The 17296-nt window shown below is 44.3% G+C and overlaps 1 protein-coding gene across 1 annotated transcript in view; it reads left to right on the forward strand.

The window, feature by feature from the left end:
* The window catches only part of SNX9 (sorting nexin 9), a 99372-nt gene that overhangs the window by 37347 nt on the left and 44729 nt on the right, over positions 1-17296 (forward strand). The gene's annotated exons all lie outside the window — the stretch shown is intronic.

The following is a 17296-nucleotide window of genomic DNA, read 5'->3' on the forward strand; positions in this document are numbered from 1 at the left end:
TGTTCACCCAGAGTTGCTTTCAAAAGCCTGTCGTGATACGAGCACAGACCCTGTAAGGTGCAGATATCTTCTCAGGTGGGGAAAGGAAAGCAGGGTCCCGTGCTGGGGTGCTCCGCGTCAACGCTCCGGCTGAAACAGGAGACGATTTCTCTGACCTTGACCTGTCGGTGACACTCTCAGCGAGAGCCCCCTCCTGCAGCACACGTAACAGTGGCTGCAAATCCAGCGCTCAACACTTGGTATTTTGTGTTGCTTCTGGAAAACTTACAACAGTGGGATGATTTGAGAAAAGTACACTGAAATTCTACATTAATTTTAATGAAAATGTGACCAGTTTAGGTGACTGTGCCTAGTTCAGTTATTGTTAAATGACTACCTTGGGTGAGGGTCAACAAGAAGAATCAGAAGACAGCTATCCGAGTATTACCCCTTCCTGCAACTTTAGAAGCAAATCGGCTTTAGGGGATGTTATTTCATGATATTAACCACAAAAAAGGTCTTAAATTATGTGAAGCCCAGTAGTCTTATCACTTAAGAATTATTTGCGTGCAGAATGTTTATATTTTAACCCTCCATGAGAATTTATCAAAGTTCTATTACCACATGCTAACTGCAGATTTTATACATTTTTAGATAGCTTTGGGTGGACATCCTGAACTTTAACTTAGTTTGGGCCAAATACTTAAAATTCGGAGACAGAGCCATCACCACAGTTGAGCATTTCCCTATATTTTAAATTCTGTAATACCTGAGAACACTGGTCAGTTAAAAATGACTCAAGATAAAATGTGAAGCAGTAGTACTGAGGGGCGCCTGGGCGGCTCAGTGGGTTGAGCGTCAGACTCTTGATTTTGGCTCAGGTCATGATCCCAGGGTCGTGGGATCAAGCCCCGTGTTGGGCTCCAGGCTGAGTGTGAAGCCTGCCTAAGATTCTCTCTCCCCCCTCTCCCTTTGCCCCCTCCCCTGCTCGCACTTTCTCTCTGTCTCTCAAAAAGTAAAAATAAAATAATACTTTTAAAAATCTGAGGCAGTGGTAAGTTAAACCATACCTGAAGTTTTACCAGGGATTCTCAGCACGGGCGCAGTTCACATCTGGGGCCCGAGCTTCACAGGCGATGTTTAGCAGCACCCCTGGCCTTGATTCACTACATGCCAGTAACATCCTGTTACCCTCAGTGGTAACAACCAAAATTATCTGCAGATGTTGCCAGATGTCCCCTGGGAGCAAAGTCAACCCACTTGAGTTCACTGAGTTAGACAAAAACATCCGTGAAACGAGTTTGCACTGAGTAAGAGGACAACATTTTAATCAAAGGGAATGATGCTCAGATGATCATAGAATAAGCGAGGGAAACAAAAGATGGAAATACGCATCTTATTTTTTTAATTTTTTAATGTTTATTTAGAGAGAGAGAGAAACCCAAGCAGGCTCCTTGTCCATGCAGAGCTGGACACGGGGCCTGAACCCACACACCGTGAGACCATGACCCTAGCTGAAATCAGAGTCAGATGCTCAGCCGACTGAGCCACCCAGGCACCCCAGTTCATCCTGTTTTAATTCAAGGACCTACATCAACCATTGCCTCATCGGCAGAAGCACTCTGCACGCAGAGTCTCCATCAGGCTCCAGTCTTGTCCTGTTTTGAAATAGCTTCCTCAGTGTTTAAATGTAGCAATATAAACTGATTAGCTTAAGTGTAAATTTGTTTTCTTCCAGGTTATTTAGAGGAAAATAAAACCACCTTTTCGAAGTTGGATTTTATGAATCCATTCTAACATATTAAATCTAACCAGATCCTTTGAAAGCAAAAAAAAAAAAAAAACGTGAACTGAAACTAGAAGTAACAAAATAAAGCAAGCATGACCATAGTTAACTGAGCATTTGGATTTAATTTAAATCAAGTAAAAATATTTTTAATAACCATCTATGCTTCCGGTTACCTGGGACAGGAAAGCAGTTTAAATAGGCCAGATTGGTGATTGTGTTCATAAATACCGTGAAAACTGTCATGAATAAGAAACCAGGCAGCCATTATTAATTAGTAGCTTTTAAAATTTTTGCCATCAGATTTACTCATTCTTTCATTTTCTGAATGTCAATAAGAAAATACTATTTTTGTCCCAGGGATATGCCTCTTGGGATTTTCTAATTGCCCTGGCACTGGGTTTTCTCCCTGAGGTCAGTCTTGTTTGGAGGTCAAGTGGGTCAGAGACGAGCTGTGTCCGTCCCCCGGTCAGGCCATGCCAGGCACGGCCCCTTTCCACTCCGTGCACCGCTCACTTCCTGGTATCTGTTTGCTCTCCTCCGTACCGATTATTTGAAATTTGGCTTTCTTCCCGCACAGGCAGATTAAAGCCCTACATTCAGCTCCTGGTCATCCAGCTTTCTGCCTGTTGTGTCTTTCCTCTAAATCATGAATTTTTTTTTTAAAGTGTCTTGAAAGGTTATATCCGACCGCACATCTCCTTGAATATTTTGACCCTGCTATATTTTTAATCTGTCTGACCCTTTCTTGACTTTGTATTCTTAATCTATCCTACACTTCAGAGTAATTAGTTCGTAAATTTGTAATTTAATACGTAAAAAGCACTTCCTTTTGTTTTTCTTAAAACTCCTCATTTCAGGTGATATGCTCAGGTACCTCCTGATTCTCAGCAGAGGTCGGTGCAGTAACTGGCGGAGAGGGGAGAACAGGGTACATTTATCATAATGACCCACTGTGACCCCTTTCTCCCTTCACCTGTACATGGGGGACCCTTATCTGTAAAACATACAGAGTCCAGTTGCCTGGTTGTGCTGTAGGCTCGAATTGGAAGCGTCAGAGGAATATGGTGCATTATTCTTCAGATGTGTTGGGACACTTCAACTTGTAAAATGATGAAGCTGTTTATTTTTTTAAGTCCTCGGAGAGAATATCAGTGACATTTTTTTCATAGTCTTGGGATGTGGAAAGGCAAACACAGTGTCTTGGCAACCGTTAAGGAAAGAATTGATGCATTTATGTAAAAAAGTAATACTAAACTAGAAAAATGTTTCCTACATACCCCAGACGATCGGCCAATTCTGTTAATATACAAAGAATTCTTGCAAATCTATAGAAATAGATGAACAGCCCAGGAGAAAAAAATAGGCAAAGGGTGGGAACAGATTTTTCATTGGGAAAGTAATATAAACAGCTAATGAATATAGGAAAATACTCATTTTTAGAGTCTGCTATTAAATTAGCAGAGAAACATTAAATGTTTAATTTAATGAAACATTAAAATGTTTTAATACCCCATGTGAGGAAAGGCATGTGCTGATAGGCATTCTGATGCAGAGGTGGGGGAGGGATAAATTGACAAAGGCTTTCGGAAGGCAGTTTGATAACATGATTAATATTTAAAATGCACCTGCTCTCTGCCCCAGCAGTTCTGAGTTTGCTTCCAGCTCATCCTGGGACTCAGCCATGTGGGCGGGAGATTCACCACGAGGTTCCAGCATCAGGACACACACTTCTGGCCATGGGGACCTGGCCAGGCAGACCCCAGGGCGGCCACACGGTGGGAAGCATGGCTTCTTAGGGGAGCATGAGTGTAGGTTTAGATGTACAGGTGTGGACGTCTGATTGTTTTTTAAATATCTTTTTTTTTATAAAGTTTATTTATTTTTGAGAGACAGAGACAGTGCAAGTGGGGGAGGGTCAGAGAGAGAGGCAGATACAGAATCTGAAGCAGGCTCCAGGCTCTGAGCTAGCTGTCAGCACAGAGCCTGATGCGGGGCTTGAACGCACCAACTGTGAGGTCATGTCCTGAGCTGAAGTCGGACGCTTAACTGACTGAGCCACCCAGGAGCCCCACATCCGATGCTTTTTTATTTTATTTTATTATTTCTTTTCTTTCATAGTTTATTCTCAAGCTGGTTTCCATATAACACCCAGTGCTCATCCCCACAAGTGCCCTCCTCCATGCCCATCCCCCCCTTCCCCTCGCCCCCCCCCCCACCAGCCCTCAGTTTTTTCTCAGCATTNCCCCACACGTGCCCTCCTCCATGCCCACCCCCCCTTCCCCTCGCCCCCACCCCCACCAGCCCTCAGTTTTTTCTCAGCATTCAAGAGTCTCTCATGGTTTGCCTCCCTCCCTCTCCCCCACTATTTTTTTCCCCTTTTCCTCCCCTATAGTCTTCTGTTAAGTTTCTGATGGTATTTTAAAAGCACATCAGTACCTTTAACTTTTTAAGGCACATCAGTAATGTTACCTTTCCTGTGCTTGAATATGCACGCACCCCAGATGCAGATTGTGTGTAGTCGATTTCCTGAAGGGGAACCGAGAGAGGAGTCGAAGTCTCCTTGTTTTCTTACCCTGGTACGGATTTGAAGGTGGAGGAAGACCACTACTGCAGTCCCTTTAGAAAAGGAAAGTCGTTTTTGGTGGTTCATACTGGTTTCATTATTGGTGACTTACCTGGGATTTTACAGCTGCAGGAGTGTTGCATACGGGCCATTGTACCACCAGCCGCCATTCAGGGACGCGTGTGGACAGTCGCCCCAGTCTTGGTTTTCGCCCGGTTATCAGCGTTTCACTTACACCATTGCTCTGATTCTGAAAAGCTGCTCACTGTAGAGCCTCACAGACCTCGGAGATGGCTGCCTCTGTGGAATGCTTACTTTTGGGAAATTAATGGGAAGCTTTGTATTTAAGGTTTTTATTTATAATTTATTTTGAGGGGGAGGGGCAGAGAGAGAAGGAGAGAGAGAGAATCGCAAGCAGGCTCCACACGAGTCCGTGCAGAGCCCAACGTGGGGCTTGAACCCACGAACCGTGAGATTGCCCCCTGAGCTGAAATCAAGAGTCGGATGCTTGACCGACTGAGCCACCCAAGCGCCCCTGTACTTTCTAGAGAAGAAAGATGGGGATTACACTTTAATAAGTTCTGTAAACCTAGGTGTTTCATCGGAAGGCTTTTGACTTGAGAGATTTATTTTCCTGTCTTTAAATACTGGAAAGATGTTCATGCCTGGGATAAATGCTTCTCTTTTTATCACAGTGCATCCCAGTTCCCCATGAATCTGTTTTCCTGTCGCCCGGTTCCTCGTCCCCAGGGCAGGACAGGGTAGTGGGAAGCACCTGAGCCTCGCAGTCACCTGGGGGTGACAGACTGGCCCCACGGTGGGAGCTGTGGCTTCCGGAATTGCAGGATTAAGCCCCTTGTAGAGAGCGATGTCAGTACACGGAAGACATTTAATAAACACTTCACTTCTTTCCTCGCCCCTTACCTTCTCCAGGGGGTGTCCTAACGCGTCTACCCTGCTTTGTCCCAGCCTCTCCTCTGCTGCCCTCGCTAGCCATGTAGATGTTCCCCTGTGCATGTCTCCAGTCTCGAATTTTCTCCTCAGTTGCTCATTTTTCGCCTTCTTGTTGATCATCTCTGTCTGCTTATCACTTCTGTGTCTCGGACAGAGCATGAGCAGAATCACTCATCATTTCCCCACAAAACTAGTTTCTCTTTTCCACTTTCCCATTTCCTTTCTCTGACACGTTCTTAATGCCCTTCTTTCATCCCGCGTTAAAACCCTGAGTGCCCTTGGCAGCCACAGTTACTGACGGGAGTGTCCTGCGTCCTGTAGATGGGGAAGGGCAGGAAAACCCTCACTTTTCATCCCAGGCCTTGCACTTCCCTGTGACTTAGGTAAGCTCCTCCACTTCTGTGCCTCCATTTCCTTATCTGGAAAACCTCGTCGAATTGTAGGAACGAGGGGTGCCTGGGTGACTCAGTTAGTTGAGCAACTGACTTCGGCTCAGGTCATGATCTCACTGTTCTGTGAGTTTGAGCTCCGCTTCGGGCTCTGTGCTGACAGCTCGGAGCCTGGAGCCTGCTTCAGATTCTGTGTCTCCCTCTCTCTCTGCCCCTCCCCTGCCCATGCTCTGTCTCTCTCCTTCTCAAAAATGAAGATAAAAAATTTAAAAAAGAATTGTAGGAACAGTAAATGGAGAAATGGTTTTCAAGTGTGTAGTGCAGTAGTTGGTACTCGGTAGAGATTTAGTAAGCGTTCATTATAGTATCTTACGCACCACTGCCTCTATAATAAGATGATTGTTTCAGTTCTTTGCTCAAGAAACTGTAGGGGCTACCGCATTGCCTCCTGCACCAAGTGACCACTTCTGCACGTCGAGAGAGATCTGTTGAGCAGGTAGTCACTGCCCTGTCAGAGCGATCAGCTGGACACGGAACAAATGTGTGGTAGGGAGAGTGGGTAAGAAATGCATCTGATGCTGGCGAGGATGTGGAGAAACGGGCACCCTCCTACACTGTTGGTGGGAATGGAAACTGGTACAGCCCCTCTGGAAAACAGTGTGGAGGTTCCTCAGGAAACTAACAATAGAACTCCCCTATGACCCAGCAATAGCACTGCTAGGAATTTACCCAAGGGACACAGGAGTGCTGATGCATAGAGTGTTCATAGCAGCACTCTCCACAATAGCTAAAACATGGAAAGAGCCTAAGTGTCCATCCACGGACAAATGGATCAAGAAGATGTGGGTTATCTATGCGATGGAATACTACATGGCAATGAGAAACAATGAGATCTGGCCACGTGTAGCAACATGGATGGACCTTGAGGGTGTTATGCTGAGCGAAATAAGTCAGGCAGAGAAGGACACATACCATATGTTTGCACATATAGGAAGATTAGGAGGAATTTAACTGAGGAATAAGGAGGAGAAGAAGGGGGGAAATGGTGGGGGAAAGGGGGAGAGGCAAACCATGAGAGACTCTTGAATGCTGACAAAAACTGAGGACTGATGGATGTAGGGGGGAGGGGGGATGGGCATGGAGGAGGGCACTTGTGGGGATGAGCACTGGGTGTTATGTGGAAACTAATTTGACGATAAACTATTTGTAAAAAATAAATAAATAAAGTTTAAAAGATACCAAAAAAAAAAAAGAGAAAGAAATGCATCTGAACTTGAGGTGCTACTAGATGCTTTTCCAGCCTGTTACGTTTCTCTGATTCCTCAGCATGGCCCTTCCTGACTTTATCCTTACGTATTAGGCTCCAGCCAAACTGGCTCTTCTCCAAATAGGCCCCTTGCTGCCCCCCCAACTTTGTATCTTTTGCTCTCTCCTCCAAGAATGATAGAATGACTCCTTCTGTCTTTCAAGTCTGCCCAGCCCCCAAGGTTAGGTTCAAACATCATGTCCCTTATGAATCCTCTTTTTTTTTTTTTTTTTTTTTTTTTTTTTCTTTTTTTCCTTCTTTTTCTTTTTTCNTCCCTCAGTGCTATTTGTGAGTCTCTATCACAGATTATGGTACTTCATTGTAAATTTGCAAGCTTGGTGAAAAGCAGAGATTTTGTCTCATTTTTTCTATTCCCATAACCTCTAAGAGGTCTTGCACGCTAATCGAGTGCTTTACAAATGTTGGAATGATTTTTTTGGTTCATTTGACAATACATCAAAAGGTATTTTACAGGGGCATCTGGGTGGCCCAGTCGGTTAAGCGTCCAACTCTTGATTTCAGCTCAGTTCATGATCTCATGGTTCATAAGATCGAGCTCTATGTCAGTGCGAAGCCTGCTTGGGATTCTGTCTCTCCCTCTCTGCCCCTGCCCTGCACTCCCACGCACACTCTCACTCTGTCTCTCAAAAATAAATAAGTGAACTTGTTTTTTAAAAAAAGGTATTTTAGAATGGAAAATGTTAGGAGATTGACTGATTCTGACCCAGATTCTCTCAAGGGAGGTTTGTGGTGTTCTCAACATTGACTAGAGGACTAGGAGCCGCCATAGCACCTCATTCTACCGCCGCCCCCCAGTCAGAAGTAGCTCATTCTCCTACAGGAGACTCGCTGGGATTGTTAATTCTCTTTTACCCATTTAGATATTAAACAAATGCCCAGAGTTAAGTGGGTACTTCGGGAAATGACATCTTTTTATTCAGAGATTTTCAGTGTAATGATATTTGTTATGAAGGTTTTTTATTGGTTAAGGAATAAGGAGAGCTGTAGTAATTTTGTGTTGGAACTACATTTTGCTTTCTCATTTCCACCCCCAAAGTCCATTTTAAGGCCATTTTGTAATCCATTTAAAAATGAATCAGCAAAAGAAAGCATCACACGGGTATTAAGTTTGCTTATTATTTCATTACCTCAAATGAGATCTGTGATGCCAGAGACGTCTCATAATTGCTTATTGAGATTTCCTTTTTACAAACCCTATTGGAAAGGTTCTCTCTGTCTCCCCATCCCCATGTGAATTCTTTTTAATTCTTACAGAGCTTTGTCAGGAGGGTTGTATACATCTATTTAAAGGATTTGTTTTTGGCATTTCTCCCCAAAACTGCATTAGGCTAGTGATATTCACTTTCTATGCTTTATTGACCACAGATACTTGCTTTATAGAAGACAGCTTTATGCACCTAGGGAACCTCTCCAAAAGTACATGCTGTGAGGGGCGCCTGGGAGGCTCGGTCGGGTAAGCGTCTGACTCTTGATTTCCGCTCAGGTCATGATCTCATGGTTCATGAGATCGAGCGCTGCATCTGGCCCCATGCTGAGCGTGGAGCTTGCTTGGGATTCTCTCTCTCTTGCTTTCTCTGCCCCTCTCCCTCTTGCTTCTCTCTCTCTCTCTCTGTCTCTCTCTCAAAAATAAATAATCATTACAAATAAAAATAAAATGCCTTTAAAAAAGTACATGCTATGAAATTCATTGTTCAGGGTGGTTTGCTGCTCTTTGCTTTTATCTAATAGGACAAAAGGACAAACGACAGAAGCAAAGGTTTGTTTTGTTTTTTACCTTAAAACTGCTCTGGTGGAGGCCAGCAAGCCATGTTCTAGAACAGTCCTCATCACAAGTTCCAGAAGCCCTTCCTGCACGGACTTTGTCAGAGCCACCTGGAAGCTACTCATAGCATCATCCTATCTGGGGCATAAAGCTACCAATATTACTTAAGACATTGTGCTAACAAAGCAAGTAAAACTCTCTGAGCTAATACAAATATCCCCATTTCTGTGTGTGTGTGTGTGTGTGTGTGTGTGTGTGTGTGGTTTTTTTTTTTTTTTTCCAAACATTTTATCTTGAGAGTGAGCAAGCGAGCACAAGCAGGGGAGGCAGAGAGAGGGAGAGAGAGAATCTGAACTGGGCTCTGCACTGTGGGCAGAACCGTGAGATCATGACCCGAGCTGAAGCCAAGAATCAAATGCTTAACCGACGGAGCCACTCAGGTGCCCCCAAATGTCCCCATTTCTTTATATGAATTTTATTGTTTTAACTTTCTGTATTTACAAAAGAAGTACCTGGAATTGACCTCTGAGGGTTCAGAATGTGGGTTAACAAAGGGCTTGTTAAACCACTTGTACTTTTTGGGTCATTTGCAGTCAGTGCAAATGGATTTAATTGGTTCTTGTGATCTAGCCTCATATTTAAAAGAATGTACAAGTTTTATATTCTAACAAGTGGTTTTGTGACATTAGTCGAGGTTTCTCTGAATTAGATGAACTACAATTGGGTAATTTCCTTTGAGCAAAAGATCTAAAAACAACAAAACAGGAAAATTTTCAAATCCTTAAATGTTCCAAGTAGAAATGGCTAGGCTCTTTATATAGGAGAATTTTGTACCTACTCTAGGTTCTTTGAGAAAAAGATTTAAATTTTTGTCAGAGACCATTGAAATGTTCTTGGGCGTAGAAATCATAGTATTTGCTTTCTGTTCCCACCTCCTGACATGGTTGGCACACGGTCATTACTATCTGATGAAGGAGAAATGTCAGATCAAGACTTTGGAGGGGCGCCTGGGTGGCTCAGTCGGTTAAGCATCTGACTTCAGCTCAGGTCATGATCTCACGGTTTGTGGGTTCGAGCCCCACATCGGGCTCTGTGCTGACGGCTCAGAGCCTCTTTCAGATTCTGTGTCTCCCTCTCTTTCTGCCCCTCCCTACTCATTCTCTGTCTCTCAAAACTGAATAAATGCTAAAAAAAATTTAAAAAATAAAAAAAAAGACTTTGGTACCTTGGTCAAGCAGAAGAGTTACAAAAACAAAAGAAGGAGAAGAAAAACCATCATAAGCCTCGACCTTCACAGAGCAAACAGCTTTCTTTTCACTTTTGTTCCTTGTCCCTGGACAAAGTCTTGCCGTGAAAGTTTCTAGTTACAAAACCCTTCATTCCATCTTTCCCTCCAAGCAGGAGAGCATTTATGAGGGGGGAAATGGGATGGCAGGGCAGGGCAGGGCAGGCCAGCTGACAGCGGAGTGTGCGGGGGGGGGGGGCAGGGGAGGCACAGCGGAAACCCCCCCGCTGGGGAGAGGGGTGCCCTTGAATGTTCCCACAGCCTCTCCTCCAGGGTAACAGTATGCAAGGCAGTGAGCCTGTGATTAAGGACCCCTCTTACCTGGCACACTGACCAGACTGAGTGGTCCACCTTGACCTGTAGTGATTCGAGCGTCTCCTGTAAGGAACCGGGTGGGCAGTTGGAGTTGTGACCACTAATTGGCTGCTGCTGCTGCTACTTCTTTTTTTTAATGTTTTTTTAAAATTTATTTCCGAGCAAAAGAGAGAGAGAGAGAGACAGCATGAGCAGGGGAGGGTCAGAGAGAGAGGGAGACACAGAATCTGAAACAGGCTCCAGGCTCTGAGCTGGCTGTCAGCACAGAGCCTGACGCGGGGCTTGAACCCACGAACAGTGAGATCATGACCTCAGCTGAAGTCAAGACGCTTAACCAACTGAGCCACCCAGGCGCCCCTAATTGGCTTCTCCTGAGCCATCATACGTCCTTTGTACCCTTGTTTGCTGGTTTGGTAAGAAGCCATATAGAAAGCAACATTATTGAAAGACGTGTTCTCTTTTTCTTTAAGCCTCAGACCTCCATCACTCTCTGTACCCAGCCTAGTTTAAGAGGACGCAGAGAGACCGTGGCGTCACGGCCCTTCTCTGCCTCTTGTCCTGGCCACTCCCACGTGGATGTGGCTGTGGTGTGTGAGGTGTTGTGATGTGTGACGTGTGCAGTGGAGGTTGTCCTCCGATCACACCTTGGCTCTTACTGGGAGACCAGCGAATGAGTCGTCTCACCACCCGAACAAGTCTTTGGCCTGTTGTCAGAAGTAGGACTTTGCTTCTTGCTGGTCCGGGTCCCCTCACGATGTCACACAAGAAAGCAAAATACAGCAGACTGTAACACAACCAGAACCTCTCGCTTTGCAGTCAGCAGTTGTGCAGACTAGCATTTTTATTTTAGGTACCTGGGTGGCTCAGTTGGCTGAGCTTCTGACTTCAGCTTAGGTCATGATCTCGCAGTTCATGAGTTCGAACCCTGCATAGGACCCTGTGCTGACAGCTCAGAGCCCAGATCCCACTTCGGATCCTGTGTCTCCCTCTGTCTCTGTTTCTCCCCCACTCATGCTCTGTCTCACTGTTTCTCTCTCTCAAAAATAAATAAGGAATAAAAAAACATTTTTAAAATCATTATGGAAGCAGTACATATGCACTGTAGAGAAGTGGGAAATTCAGGCTAGCTAAAAGAAAAACATCACGTCCACACCGTGCGCTACTGATTACACCTGGTGCATCCCTTGTTTTCCCTGTGGGAGCTTCTTATCCACATGCTCACCCACATGAGACACATAGTACATACTGTTTATAAGCTTTTAAAGGTTGAAGATCTTTTCCTTCTCAGTAAATTTTCATCTTCCATAATATCCAGACCAATTTTAATTTTCCCAGCAGCCCCCAGAATGTCCTTTATAGCTCGTTTGTGAACTGGTGTTCCGTGTAGGTCCAAGCGTTGTGTCTGGTTATGCCCATTATGTCCCTCACATGTCTCCTTTCTTTCCAGCACAGTCCCTACTTTTTGATTCTGACTTAGTTTTCCTGTAGAATTCCTATCTTTCGGATTTGTCACACTGTTCCTTTGGTGTCCTTCAAGCTGTTCCTCTATCCTCTGTCCTTCTTACAAATTGGAAGTTGTACCTAAAGGCTCAAAGGATTCAAATTGAACATTTGGGGCAAGAATATACCATGCAGATACCATACATTCATGCTACATCGCATCAGAAGATGGAGTGTCTGGTCGTTGATCAGAGTGGCCTTGGGTCAGGTTGATGACAGTCTTGTGTTCCACTGTCTAGTTATGTTGTGTCCTTGTGACCCGAAGGTGATCTGTCTAGTGTTAATTCAGTGCTGATAACCATTCTCCTCTATTTGTTTCCCACCAATTGATAAACCTTGCCTGAATCAATCAAGCTGTTTTCTCCTACATTGTAAGAGGTGGCTTTCTTCTGTAAAATAGCTCTTTTCCTTTATCAGTGGGAGCTAGTTAGCTACCTTAGAAAACAATTTCTGCCGGAATTAGGTATACATGTCCAGTTCTTTCCCTTTAACTCCCAGTGTTCCAGGTAAGAAGTTGTTTTAATAACTCCCTCAAGTAGTAACAAATGAGTTTTCCCATCTTTATTTATTTTTTTGGTATTGCTGTGGACCCAGCGGTTTACATTGATTCCAAGTATTCCCACTAGAGTGGGTTTTCCTTTTTTAGGTTTACAGTTGTCACCCCTTGGAAGCCCATTCAAAGTGTCTCTTTTATCTCATTGATATCTAGAAGCTTTCTTGCTCTTAAATATTGCCAGTTCTGTTATCTATGTCATTACTGGTTTAGCTTTGATTGATTGGTTTTTCTCTTATCTATAGTTCATGTTTTTCTCCTTCTTTTCATACCTGGTGATTTTTTTTTTTTTTTAATTTGAAGCCAGACCTGGTAGTTTTCACCTTGTTATATGCCGGACATTTTTGTATTCCTGGAAATATTTTTGGGTCTTGTTCTTGTATGCAGTTAAGTTACTTAGTAATAGTTTAATCCTTTCACATTATTTTTAAGCTTTTTGAAGTGGGATCAGGGCAATGCTTAATCTAGGGGTATTTTTGCCTCTCTAGTGAGGCAGATCCTTTTTAGTAGTGCACCTGATGCCCTGTGACTCTTGAAGTTGTCCACTCTGGCTGGTGAGAACCACCCGATGCGACGGATTGATGCTTCATCCTTACATGTGGCCCGCTGACTCGTATGAGCCCGGGACCCAGGCCCGCAGACAGGTCTCTGCAGCTCTCTCCTCTCTCCTCTCCTCTGTGGCACTGCGCTCCAGGCTCCCGGCTCTGTCTCCTCAATTCACAGAGACCGCTGCTCTCTGTATGGGTTCTTCGTCCCTAATCCGTGGCTTAGAAGGTCTTTCTAGGCAGGATCTGGTCCTTTATTGCCTGATGCCCAGTGATTGGAAAATGGCTTCATATATTTTGTCTGGTTTTTTTTTTAATAGATTAGTTTTAAGTGGAAAACTGGATCATCTTGATGGTCTACTTTGTGTATTAATTGCTTTCCAAAGTCAAGCTTATCTGTATCGATAAAATGGAAATAATACCACCACTTACTTAACAAGAGAGTCGTACCCGAAAGGTGCATTCTCCTAACACCATGTGAACGCTCTGGTAAGGACTTCCCTGCTAGACAGCTGGGCAGCGGACGCGAAGCCTGAAAACCGGGCTCCGCAGCTGTCTTCTTGATAAGGACGCCAGTTTGGACACTGATTAGCTTCATGGGAGTGGATCTGTGACCTGTTCTTGCAACGACGCTGTGTGCTGAGCTAGGAGTGCGCCCCACAGACCTTTGCACCTGCGCTGGCGGCCTGGCTGGCCGTTCCGTGCTGTCACCGGGGCCTGCCGGGCTCCACCATGACTCTGCGTTCCGTCACGTCCGCCAGGTGGCTTCGCTCATCTCGCAGGTCTGGTGGCTTTGAAAGCACTGGTTCAAATCTTAACATTTTTTCACAGCCTGGCTTTGCGTTGCCTCTGGCGTTTCTCTCGTCGGCTGTCTGACTCGCATGATGTTTGTTTCCTTCCCTCTGTGCTGCTTCTGCTTGTTTTTAGTGCCACAGTGATACTGCGATGGGACAACGACAGTCTCCAGAGCAGGCACTGAAGAAATGCACTAGTACACAGTTGGGGCTTTGCTTTTTGCACGTAATGTTTGGGAATGAGCAGCATGCTAGAATTTTCTGGTGAACTTCGCTCTGCCATGAATTTGCCGTTTCTAGTAAAAAGCTCGGGTATGCTCGCTCTTTCTCCATTCACTGAGCACTGTTTTTGTTTTAAGGTGGATATTTTGGCTCAGATTCGTTGTATTGAAAGTCTCAGCCAGTCACCACCTTCTTCATCTTCTCCTTCTCCTACCATAAATAAGGTAAAATTCAAACATGAGTGCAAGAGGAAATAAACATTTAAAACCTCATAAAGTAACTCCAAGTGAAGTGATGGTTTTAGGCGAAGAACCTCCCCGAAGGCCGTCCTTGAGCCTGCAGACAGAGGATGTGGAATAGGTAGAGGCGGGAAGAGCAGCTGGGATGTGTCCCTAGGACAGCCGGTCACTGAGACTTGACTGATTTATTCCACGGGCAGTGAGCACTAGTGAGGGGTTCCTAATCCCATGGTTGACAGAGTCGAGAGGTGGTGGGTACCATAAAGGGTGGGCGAGGAAGAGGATGAAGGCCTTGCCCAGCAGAAGAGAGAAGAAGGAAGGCCGGAAGAAAGGAGAGAAGAGGCAGAAGGTTTGAAGCCTTGGCTCAGGAGCAGAATGAGTTGTTTTGGCCAAATGCCTGCAGTTGGGGGTTATTGGGATTGAAGGCACAAGAGTCAGAGGCCACAGGGTCATTAAACCAGGTCTTCGTAGCCAGGTTGGTATAGGAGGGGTTGGACTTCGAAGGATCTAGCATCTGGCACCCAGAAAATGTTTGTGCCGAGCTCCCCTCCCCCCCACCCCAAGAATTAAGAGTTGTGGCAGAACTTTTTGGTATCCAGAGCAAACAGATCATTAGCTAAAATAGAAAATATCATAAGTGGCTGTTACCACTTCTTTAAGTTTCTCTATTAACGTGATCTGGCATTGAAACCGTTGGAAGTATAACTTCTGATTGTTTCCTCTAAAGCAGATACTCCTAGGTGAGCCATTCACATGAGAATTTACTCAAAGAACTCCATTCTTTTCTTCTTATTCTAGATGAGCCGCCATGGAATAAGATAAGCTCTCCTGAACATGTACTATAGGCTGGGTTTTGTGTTACATGCTTTATGTGCATTATTTCATTTAATCCTTACAAAGCCCCTGTGAGGAAGTTCATGTTATTATACCTATTATATAAGCATGGAAGCAAAGACAGAGTGAGTTGTATGTGGCAGAGCTGGGCTTCAAACCTAGACATCTCTGAATGCCTAAGATCTTAGACTCCATACCCACAAGAAATAGTCAAATTCTTACAGTTTCATTGGGGTGCCTGGGTGGCTAAGTCGGTTGGGCTTCCGACTTTGGCTCGGGTCATGATGTCACAGCTCATATGAGTTCAAGCCCTGCACCAGGCTCTGTGCTGACAGCTCAGAGCCTGGAGCCTGCTTCGGATTCTGTCTCCCCCTCTGTCTACCCCTTCCCCCCGACTTTTGCTCTGCCTTTCTTTCTCTCTCAAAAATAAACATGAAAAAAATTGACCAATATTCTTATCCTTGCCCCTTTTTACCCCATATTATTTATTTGGAAGATGCACAGCTTTCCTCTGGTGATCACCTCCTGAGCACTCATCACTACTCACCGCTGCATGGCCACTGTGACTTCGTTCTACGGTCCTTCTAGCTATGTCTGCTATAAGTCAGTCTGCTTTCTTAAGAAACTTACCTTATGCTATAAATCCTTACAGTGGATACATTTAAATGTCTCATGAGATAAGGCCAATATAAATGGATTTCTCTACTTATGAGGATAGGATAGCTCTTGAATTTAGCGTGCTAGATCAGCAAATATGTTGAGTATATTGCTCCTGGCCAGAAGGAGCATTTAATGTCATTGGAGTCGGGGCTGGGAGGGCTTTGGACATATCAGCCAGTTCTAGTGCAAGGCAGATTAAAATGTGTTCATGATAGAGATTCAAGGGGCACCTGGGTGGCTCTGTCAGTTAGGTGTCTGACTTCAGTTCACGTCATGATCTCATGGTTTGTGAGTTCAAGCCCCACATCAGGCTCTGTACTGACAGCTCAGAGCCTAGAGCCTGTTTCGGATTCTGTGTCTCCCTCTCTGCCCCTCTCCCCCTCAGGCTCTGTCTTTCTCTCAAAAATAAATAAATATTTTTTAAAAAATAGAGATTCAAGCAAACATGCTTTGGGAGTGTGCTAATTAACAAATAATTTATTAAGAACTTACCGCATGCACATGCCAGGCCCCATGTTTATAGGCATCAGGAGATCACTGGTGGCCTTGATGGACACAACCCTTCTCTGGGTCCCCTGCATATACCCCAAAGGAATTCAGAAGGTGGAATGATTGTATGAACAAACTTTATTGGATTCTCCGGCATTTTGTTAAAACTTCAAGCATAGAAAAGTTAAATGAGGGGCGCCTGGGTGGCTTAGTCGGTTAAGCATCCGACTTTCGCTTAGGTCATGATCTCGCGGTTCGTGGGTTCGAGCCCTGCGTCGGGCTCTGTGCTGACTGCCAGCTCAGAGCCTGGAGCCTATTTCAGAGTCTGTATCTCCCTCTCTCTGACCCTCCCCTGCTCACGCTGTCTCTCTCCCCTGCTCACGCTGTCTCTCTCTCTCTCTCTCTCTCCTAGAAATAAATAAAACATTAAAAAAGTTAAATGAATTTCATAGTGAATAATTATGTTCTTGCCTTCTAGAATTTACCATCAACATTTTACTATTCTTATCAAACACACCTGTCCACCCCTCTGTCCACCTGTGCCTGTCTGTCTTCCAGTTTTTCTGCAGTAGGCTGATATTGTGTTTATAACTTGGAAGGCATTGCTATTGTAAGAGTATGGTGGTGTCACGTGCTGGAAATTATTCATTCTGTGATCAGCCACAGCAACTTGTTTGCCTTGAAAAGACTCAAGTCACTGAACATAAGGAAAACCTGGTTTTCTTCTTAGTGAAAAAAATAATATTGTGAAGATTAGGTGTCTGCCAAGAATAATCTGTATTTCCTACAAATGATCACGAACGTCATGTATTTTTTAAAAAGCCAGGGTTTTTTACTTAAAGTAAAAAAAGAAATGTACATTCTTGTCACAGTATGTAAGCCATTTTGATAATCTTTTGGGGGAAATGTTTGTTTTTTTTTTTTTTACTTTTGCCATAATTAAGCTTTTTTAAAACTTTCATTTATTTGTTTTTTAATTAAAGCATAATTAGCATAAAATTTTAGTTTCAGGTGTACAGTTAATAATGATGCAGCAACTCTGTGTATTTCCAGTGCTTATCATAAGTGTTCTCTTCATCCCCTTCACATCCTGACCA

This window comes from Crocuta crocuta, unplaced genomic scaffold (assembly GCF_008692635.1).
Source record: "Crocuta crocuta isolate KB4526 unplaced genomic scaffold, BGI_CrCroc_1.0 scaffold11, whole genome shotgun sequence".
Taxonomy (NCBI): domain Eukaryota; kingdom Metazoa; phylum Chordata; class Mammalia; order Carnivora; family Hyaenidae; genus Crocuta; species Crocuta crocuta.